We start from the raw sequence: 10,321 nt of genomic DNA, 5'->3' as shown, positions 1-10,321 counted from the left end.
TGGCAGAAAGAGATCTTGAAGTCATTATCGACTGCAAGATGAACATGGGCCGACTATGCGAGAACACGGTCAGTAGGGGTAACCGTACCTTGTCGTGCATCCACAGATGCATCACAAGCAGGTCCAAGGAGGTGATCCTCCTCCTCCTCTATGTGACACTAGTCAGGCTGCAGCTGGAGTACTGTGTCCAGTTCTGGGAACCCCACTTCAGAAGGGATGGGGACAGCATTGATAGGGTCCAGAGGAAGGCCACTCGCATGATCCGGGGACAGCGGGGCAGGCCCTACAAGGAGAGGCTGAGGGACCATAACCTGTTCAGCCATCACAAGAGAAGGCTGAGGGGGGACCTGGCGGCCGTCTATAAACTCACCAGGGGAGACCAGTGGGGTTTGGGAGAGACCTTGTTCCCCCGAGTGCCTCCTGGAGTAACAAGGAATAACGGCTATAAGTTGATGGAGAGTAGGTTCATGCTGGACATCAGGAGGCGCTACTTCACAGTCAAGGCGGCTAGGATCTGGAACCAGCTTCCAAGGGAAGTGGTGCTGGCTCCTACCCTGGGGGTCTTTAAGAGGAGGCTCGATGTCTACCTGGCTGGGGTCAGTTGAACCCAGTTTTCTCTCCTGCCCAGGCCAGGGGGTCGGACTAGAAGATCTACAAGGTCCCTTCCGACCCTGCTTCTATGAATCTATGAATCACCCGTGGTTAACTCTGTATACAAACTGAATTCTTGCTTCCAATGTTTCCGTGTCTGTGCCAGGCTCTTTGTGTTGAAATCCAGCTGTCCTGGGGGCTTCAGTCCCTCCATGCTTCTCGCAATCTGTTTGAATCACTGCTGGGGCACAGGTCTGTCTCTTCTCTTGAACTTCCTCACAGGCCTTCTGCTGCCACCGTGTTTCATGTGACCCTGTCTGGGTAATCAAGGAGCAGCTCCCTACTTCATATAAACAGTGTCTTTATTAGAGCAGTTTCTTCCAGAGCTGTTACAGGGCTGCTCTTCTCCCCCAGCTTCAATGACTCTTCTCCTCCCTTGTCTCCTCCCCTCGCGTCCTGTTCCTCCTTCAGACTCCTCCTTTCTGCTCCTGCTGGTTTTGCCTCTGAGATCCATACATATTCTTACAGGCAGGGAGTCGGGGAAGTTTGCACCTCATCACCAATTATTGAGAAATTAAATAGCACAGAGAGACAAGGCCATCCCTAGTTGCACACAGGAGCCTTGATCTTCAGAGAGAAGGAGCTTGGCACTTCAGCAAAATGAAGACTCCTTAAGGCTGCATATTCTTCACCTCCCCTGTAATATGCCTTGTTTTATTGCAATGTTGTTTCTCAGTGGGGGAATTTGTTCATGGTAAAAGGGGCTGAAAAAGGGAATTTCCAACGTTTCTGTGATGAGGCTGGAGCTAGATTGAGAAAGTTAATGTTTAATCCAAAAATTGGGCCCAGCCCCTGTTAGTGACCGGCTAAAGGTTCTCACATGCCTGCTGAATACGGCAACGCAGGGGCCTGTTTTTACCAAGCAGCCCAGCTGGGCACAGTGGCTTGTGTCTGTAATCCAAGTGTCTGGGAGGCTGAGGCTGGTGGACTGCTTGAACCCGGGAGTTCAAGGCCCCAGGGGGCCGTATTGAGCAGGTGTCTACACTGGGGTCAGCACCAGCATGGGGACACTGAGGGAGCTTGGAGTCTCCAGGCTGCTTAAGGAGGGGTGAACCGGCCCAGGCTGGAAACAGAGCAGGTCAAAGCTCCCTTGCTGACTGGTGATGGGACTGCTCCTGTGGTCCAACCTGGGCCAGAAAGGGGGAGCCAGCCTTTTGCCAGGTCCTGACTCCTGAGAAGCTGCCCCATCGTCCCCATGGGGTTGGGCTCCTGAGGGGTGAAGAGTAGGAGCCGTATTCCTGGCCTAGTGGGGCGTAACCCTGCATAGATTAAAAGTCAGTGCTGCAGGATGGAGCAGGGGTATACCCCACAGTAGGACCCCCTGGGGAAGCCCAGGGCTCAGTGCATGGGTACAGAGATGATGGTGCTGCCTCAGCTGCTAGAGGGCAGGAGCAGGTCCACCACAAGTCTGCCATCCTGGAGCAGAGAAAACCTCATGAAAGGTGAGGGTGCAAAACTGAGACATGTACCCTCAGTCTGTCCTGGGCCTCGCACTCCTTCCTCTGGTGTTCGTTCTGCTCTCCCATGGGTCTCACAGGTCCCAAAGGAAAGGGCCAGGAATGTAAGGCATCATGGGCGACTGGTGTCTCCTGAGTCAGGGGGGATACATGCCACCCCAGCAGCCATTCAATGACCGGGAAGGTGGTCTCCCCCATGACCAATGTCGCGAACCGGGGGGAGTCCCCACACTGCCAATCTCACTGCCCAGCCAGAAGTGCCAGGAGCACTTCCAGACATGCCAGCGAATAGAAAGAATAGAATCTAGGATGGAGCCTTGGGCAACCCCACTGGTCATGGTGCACCACATTTTAATGAGAATGGGGTGACAGACAGTGTTGAAGGCCTTCCTAAAGTCCACAAGGACAACCTCCATCGCAACACCTGCATTCAAGGATTTTGTGACCTGATCATAGAAGGCCACCAGGTTAGTCTGACAGGACCTGACTGTAATGAACCCATGTTGATTGTCTCTAAGCATAATCTCCCCTGCTGGTCTCTCACAGATGTACTCCTGGATAATTTTCTCAAAGAGCTTCCCCAGGACCGAGGTAAGACTAATGGGCCTATAGTTTCCTGGGTCCTCCTTCCTCCCTTTTTTGAAAATGGGGACCATACTGGACCTTTTCCAGTCCTCTGGCACCTTTCCAGAGCACCATGAGTGCTCATGAAGCTGTGTCAGGGGCCCCACAATGACCTCTGCCAATTCCCTCAGCACTCTTGGGTGCAGATCATCAGGACTTGCTGATTTGAACACATCCAGTCCCACTGGAAGTTCCCTGACTAGGTCCTCACTGACCCTGGGCCTGGCTGAGCCTCCCCTGAGTCCACCCTGGATCCCAGTGAGGGGGATGACCCGGTCCCTGCTCAGAAAAATGGAGGCAAAGAAATTGTTAAAGAGATTAGCTTTGTCCAAGATCTTCCTCAGGATGGAGTTCAGGCTGATGGGCCTGTAGTTCCCGGATCCACTTTTCTTCCTTTCCGCCACCAGATCCCCTCTCAGCCTTCTCTTCTGCACCACATTGGCCGTCTTCCAATCATCTCACCTCGATTATAGGGACCACATTGGCCTTCTTCCAATCATCTCACCTCTATCCTCGGAAAAACCTTTGAAAAAATTATGAAGGACCACATTTCTGGGAGTCCAGCAGGAAAAACAATGCTAAAGGGAAACCAGCAGTGGTTCATAGCAGGTAGATGCTGCCTGACTAATCTTGTTTCTTTTGACGGCCAAGTCACAAAATGCTTAGGCGCAGGAGTCGAGGTTCAAGTCATTTACTTGGAATTGGTGAACTGGCTTAAGGAATGCACCCAGAGCGTGGTGGTGGTGGACAGGTCGGTATCTGTCTGAAATGGAGTGGGTGGTGGGGTCCCTCATGGTTCAGTCCTTGGGCCAGTACTGTTCATAGCCTTCATCAGTGACTTGGATGAGGGCATGGAGAATACTCTCCAAATTCACGTTCAACACCAAAGTATGGGGCTAAGTAAACACACTAGAGGGCAGGGAAAGGATTCAGGTACATTTAGACAGGTTAGAAAAGTGTGCAGAGCAGAATAGGATGCAGTTTAACAAAGAGGTGCAAGGTACAAGGTACGGCACCTAAGGAAAAGGAATGTTCAACACACTTACAGATTGGGAGATGACTTCCTAAGCAGCACAGCAGCGGAGAGGGATTTTAGAGTCATAGAGAAATCCAAGATGAACATGAGCCGTCAATGCGATGAAGCGATCAGTAAAGCTAACCACACTCTTCCATGCATAAGCAGGTGCATCACAGAAAGGTCTAGGGAGGTGCTACTTCCCCTCTATGTGGCATTGGTAAGGCCACAGCTGGAGTACTGCATTTGGTTTTGTGTGCCGCACTTCAAGAGGGATGTGAAAAATTTTGAGAGGGTCCAGAGTATGGCCACTAGGATAATTAGGGGTAAGATCCTATGAAGAGGGATTGAGGGACCTGGATCTCTTCAGCCTCTATAAGAGAAGGTTGAGAGGGGATGGAGTGGCCATCTACAAATTTGTCAGGGGCGGACAGCAAGGAATAGGAGATGCTCGGTTTACCACGGCACCCCGTGGTGTTACTAGGAACAATGGCCACAAACTGACAGAGAGCAGATTTAGATTAGACATCAGGAAGAACTTCTTTATGTAAGGGTTTCCATTGTCTGGAATGGGCTTCCAAGGGAGGTGGTGCTCCCTCCTACCTTGGAAGTCTTTAAGGGGACACCAGACAAGCACCTGGCTGGGGTCACCTGACCTCAGTTCTCCTTCCTGCCCAGGGCAGGGGGCCGAACTCAATGATCTACCAAGGTCCATTCCGAACATCACATCTATTAAATCTACTAAATCTATGGTAGCGTAGGGTGCATACCCACATATCAATGCTCTGACAGTTAAGTCGACTTCACTTTTCAAATCAATTTAACTCTCAGAGCATACACACACATGTGGAGCAAAGTCAACTTAAACGTGGTGCAAGATAATACACCTCTGAAGTGCATTATCGTATGTCACATTAGTGAAGTCGACTTAGCTCACAAGATGGCTGCCACTATGTCAAGGAGCTTTACGCGTGTATCCTCCAATGTGGCTTAAGTTAGGTCAACTTAGTATGCGTGTATGCAACCTTAGTGACTCTAGAGAAAAAAGAAATCAAGTTGTACACTCCCCTGCTCCACCCCACCGCCCACACCCCTGTGGTAGGTTGCCTTAGGCCATAGATTGGTTCTGCACATATCATATGGGCTCTCCTGACCACAGACCTCCTAGCAGGATATGTCAGAGGATGAGGGGACAGGACTCAATCCCATTCTTCTTCACCCCTCAATGTATCACACTGAAGAGACTCAGTCAGCACAAATAGGGATCCTTTGAGCGGAAGGCCACACTGAACTGATTTTTGCTACTTGGCTGACCCAGCACGGGGAACCTGACATGCCTCTGTCCACTCTCCCAGAAAAAGAAAGTTTCCTAGCCTACTCCATCACACCAGACAACTTTTCCATCTGCACCAGGCTTTGAGGCCTGGTGTTTTACTTTATGGCCAGCTTTGCCAAAAAGGGCCTCCTTTGACATCTGCTCACAGCCTCAACACTAACACAGCAAGGAAAGCACCACAAGTGGTGAGAGTCGGCCAGGAACTCAGAAAAGAAGTGGGAGGTTGACCCCAGTGTGACTTGAACACACAACCTTCTGATCTGGAGTCAGACATGCTACCATTGCACCATGGGGCCACACACTTCAGCTCTTTCTCTCTCCTTTTTATAACTGGTGCCCAAAGTCCTCCTACTTCGTACATGTAGGGCTATTGCACCCACCCCTATTCCAACTGCCCATTTCAGTGAATTCTCCAGACTTTCCTTACGGTGCCTGTGACTTTCACAGAAATCCAAAAAGCACAGCCGAACCTCAGCATGATTTTAATGCACAACTTACTTAAGCTTCTAGCTGAACTGTAGGTTGTATCTTTCAAAGAGCTGCCAAACTACCCTACAGCAACCAAGTGCAAAGAGAATGACCCGCCCACTGACTTGACAGTCGTAGTTGTCACCTGCCATCTCATACTTGAACCACTAGAAATGATCGTCAAACAATGGCAGCACGTGCTCAAGAAGGAGCAAACCTGAGAGAAATCTTCCCTCCCAACACCGTTCCGCCGGCTTTTAGGCATCCTCCTCAATTCCCCAACCCATCATCAGAGGCCTATTTCCTGCTCTGCAATAAGCGTTGCTTAGTTCATCCGAGCAGGTCTGTATGTCTGTAGTATTGGTGCCCAGCTCTTCATATGGAGAATGGAGCTGCAGGATAAGGTCAGCCTTACTGGGAAGGCTCCTGGCACAGAGCAAGGGGGAAAATGTTCAGAAGGGTTGGAAATGAAACTGCTTCGAAGTGATATTGCTAATGGGAGGTAGGGGACGACTAACAGTACAGGGTATGCGCATCTGAAAGGATCAGGAGGGTCCAGTTGAAGAATCCAGTGGAGACTGAAAGGTTAAAACCTGGGTCTGAATCTGCCCTCTACCTGGTGCAGAATGGGAGAGCACATGCACCAGATGTAAAACGAGGAGAGCAGAGGGAAAGAAAAGAGAAGACCTCACTGCTGTACTGAGGCCAGAGCTGCAGGGGAGTCAGGGGTGGAAGGAAAATTCTTTCCTCTTGTGAAAAAAAGGGAGTGAGAATGGGTGGGACTGAGGCCTCAAGTGAACTGCCCTGCTAGAGGCTCCCTGGGGCTGTATCCCTGCACACGTGGGTCTAAATTATGGGATGAAACCTCACAGTGTGTGTGCCTACACATGTTATTTGTGCACATGAAAAAACTCTGCAGCTGATTGCTCCAGAAGTTTTGCTGCTGTGCATGTTGCTGGAACATTTGCCTGGGAGCAATTAACACTGATATTGACTCCAAGATGAACATGGGCCGACAATGCGAGGTGACAGTTAGCAGGGCCAACCGGACCCTATCATGCATCCACAGGTGCATCTCAAGTAGGGCAAAGGAGGTGACCCTCCCCCTCTACGCGACACTGGCCAGGCCGCAGCTGGAGCACTGCGTCCAGTTCTGGGCGCCCCACTTCAAGAGGGATGTGGACAACATTGAGAGGGTCCAGAGGAGGGCCACCCGCATGTTCCGGGGACAGCAGGGCAGACCCTACGATGAGAGGCTACGGGACCTGAACCTGTTCAGCCTTCACAAGAGAAGGCTGAGGGGGGACCTGGTGACCATCTATAAACTCACTAGGGGGGACCAGAAAGGTTTGGGGGAGACCTTGTTTCCCCTAGCGCCCCCAGGGATAACAAGAAATAACGGCCACAAGTTGGAGAGTAGGTTGCCAAAGGAAATCAAACTCTGGCACACATTTACCAATGCATCTCAAACAAAACCAGGGACATCATCCTCCTGCTGAGGGACTTGAGACTTGCCAGCTTGGAGAAGACTCAGGAAAGATGTGGTGGCAGCCTATAAGTACATAAGGGGGTGCACCAGGACCTTGGAGAGCAGTTGTTCACCAGAGCCCCGCAAGGGATAACAAGGTCTAATGACCACAAACTCCTGGAAGCCCGATTTAGACTGGACATAAGGAAAACCTTCTTCACACTCCGAGTGTCCGGGGTCTGGAACATACTCCCCACCCCACCCCCACCCTGAGTTGGTGCAAGCACCTACTCTGGACTCGTTCAAAAGGTGCTTGGATGTTTATCCTGCTGGGAACATTTGTTCCCAGCAGACTTCTTCTTCCCCCGAGAGACTTCCTGACTACGGCAGGGGGGCTGGTCTAATTATCTCATGTGGTCCCTTCCAACCACTAATGTGTATGAAATCTATGACGTCTGCTTGTACACAGGCACTGCTGCATGCACGCACGCGTGCGCACGCACACACACACACACACACACACACACACACACAACATAACTACTCCAGGGCACGGTAGTATTATATTTATGAATACTGCCCTGCTGTGGAGTTAATTAGCTTCCTGTGCTCTAATAGGGGTGCATGTGTACATGTTGAGATGTTTGCTGCTAAGCTAATTAGCAAGCTCTGCAGTAAGCGCTGTCTGTCGATGCACCCAGGGTGAACACATAACAAGATGGTCCGTGGACTCCTGGTGAGAGCCCCTCGATGCAGCAGGTGGCAAATACTAGGGCTGTGCGAAACAGCCCCGTTCCACTTCGACTTCCATTTCCACATTTCAGCACCGGTAGGACGGCGTACTGGGAATTAGGCGAACAACAGGAGAACACATTTGCTCTTTCACTACCAGAGAGAACAGACATGCACATTGCTTGTATTTCAATCTTGAAAGAGATCATCTTGTTTCTGGTTGATGTACTACCTTGGACATTCTTCTCCCCCACAGGGAGAGCACAGGGATCTTCCCCTTCCCACGAACCTGTCTTCTGGGTCCCTGGCTTCAAGGGACCATTACCAGTGGTTTCACTGCTTGAGTGTGGTGAGGGCTGGGTGCTTTCAGAGGAAATAACACTATACTTTGAAGGAAAAACAATCATGAGGAGCAGGATACAAACTTGCATGGGGAATGCCTGGAGACTTCCTAGGCAGGGACCTTAACTTCCCAGGATTCCCAGTCAGCTGCTAAGTTCTTATAAACCAGTCCTAGTCAGAGAAAAGGAACAGAAGAGGACGAAGAAGGTAGCAGTAATGAAGAAGAGCCCAGGCTCTCCAAGTGTAAATGCGGGGTATAAAATTCAGCACTCCGACCTGCACGGATCTGGGGATCCATTTGGATACCGGAGGCAGGAGCCTTGCTGTCTTCAGCCAGGAACTCGACTTGTGACTGTTGAAAAGACAGCGAAGTCACAACTTCACGTTCAGCCCTTTTCTCTCCCTTTGAGAGAAGACTGTCATGAATCCAGGAGCTCCCTTTTCGAGAAGTTTCCCCTTGACATTTGTCTGCCTCCAACAGCAAGGTAACATGTGGCAGCTCTCCCTGCTGCAGGCGAGGCACCTACTGCTGAGAGGAGCAGAGAATCCCAGAGAAAACCTCCGGGGAGGTCTCTGCCAGAGCCACCGGGCACCGCGTGTGTGGAGGGCAGAGCAGCTTTGGGCTAGAATGGTTGGGGATGTTTCCAGGTCCGTGATTCTCAGCCCTTGGGTGAGAACCTGTTAATGGTGTTGTGTTGCCCCCACTGCTTGGTGGAGCTGCTCCACCAGCCCCTGCCCTTTTCTGCCAAGGGCTGCCCACAAATGCCATTTGTCCTAGCTGCCTGTGGAGGGTTCAGGGATTGAGAGTGTGGTCGGGGGTAGAAAGTTAAGAAAGATTTATTGACTTAACAAACCAAACAATGACAGACAAAAGCAATTCGCATTGGCAACTTATCGGCAGTCCCCTCTGATGCCTGATGCACAGCAAGCTTCTCTTTCTACAAAGTTCATTGAAGTCAGGCGTCACTGAACAGCGCTGTCCAACAGGTATCGGGAAGGACCCTGGAATGCAGTCTTTGGGCTCCTCGAGGTCCACGGGCCCATTGATCCAGGCAACAGCTAACTAATCCTTTTCACAGAGCTGTATCTTCTTTCTGAATGGTTTCTACATACTCTAGCCAATTTGAAGCTTCTGAATGGTTCTGATAACGTACAACTACTCAGATTCTTTTTACTTCAGCTGTCCTTAGACTGACCAATAATAGTAAAAGCCTTGCATTCTTTTGATAAGGTAATTTTAACTACGCCACAGGGTCTTACTACTTCAAGGCTTTGCTAAATTTACTAGGCCTTACTTTATACAAAGATTCACTACACCTTAAACTTTAATTAGGCTTTTAGCAACAACATATAGCTTAATATCTAAATAAATACAGAAAAACACTTAGTCTAATCTTCATAGAGCCTTCAACAAGCACCTTTATCACACAGGCACACTTTTCCGCTGTCACACTCTACTCCTTGCTTGCTGAAGCACTATGATAGCTACAATTAAAATGCGAAAGCTACATGCGCTACATCAGGAAATGGAGAGGGATCTATAAATTTAACTAGCATAGCATGAATAGATTTACGACAACAACGATTAAAATCCTATTTAGCTGTTGCCACTAGGGCAATGCAGAATACTATGATGCTTAAGATGGTTAGCTACATAGTTGAGGAAGCACTTGGTGACACACGAATAGTACAGATTACATCATACTATTTACAAGGCTCGGGCACGCTGACAGCTAGACTGATGATTCGCCCACCCTCTCGAGCAAGGAGAGTTAACTGAGTGCCTTGCCGAGCCTTTGCTTCAAGGCTTTGCAGCTTATTTTTCACTTCATTCTAGTGTTCTAACCGTGGCATGTCTACATCTGATACCCATGAAGTAGGTATCGTAAAGTTGAGAGGTATAGTCTCAGAGCGAATTTCTGGCCATTTTAGGGCAATAGTACGGTTACTTAATTGCAGTAAAGCAATGGCTCCACGTTTAGCTCTCCAGGAGCATGAATTGACCAGGTGGCTGAGTGGTGAAGGTGATGAGCAGCTAGTCTGCTGTGTGCTGAATGCATGGGTTTGAATCCTTTCCTTGTTGCTTTAGGCTTGGCTGCTAAAGGCTCCTTTTCTCCCTCCAGGCCTCGCAGCCTTTTCCTGGTGCGCATTGGTTCCACATCCCGCAGGGTCTCGGGTGGCGGGTGTGGCGGGGCCGGAGGGGGGGGCGCCGGGGTGTGGAGCCCCCC

At 50.2% G+C, this 10,321-nt stretch overlaps 1 non-coding gene across 1 annotated transcript; it reads right to left on the bottom strand.

Annotated features, from left to right (window-relative positions):
* Positions 1-5,307: 5,307 nt before the first annotated feature.
* Positions 5,308-5,379, bottom strand: TRNAW-CCA. Its single transcript has one exon. It is a non-coding gene; the product is annotated as a tRNA-Trp (tRNA).
* Positions 5,380-10,321: the final 4,942 nt, after the last annotated feature.

This window comes from Alligator sinensis, unplaced genomic scaffold (genome assembly GCF_000455745.1).
Source record: "Alligator sinensis unplaced genomic scaffold, ASM45574v1 scaffold1500_1, whole genome shotgun sequence".
NCBI classification, from domain to species: Eukaryota; Metazoa; Chordata; order Crocodylia; family Alligatoridae; genus Alligator; species Alligator sinensis.
The sequence above is the reverse complement of the archived record's forward strand: the minus strand, read 5'-3'. Positions and strand labels throughout refer to the sequence as shown.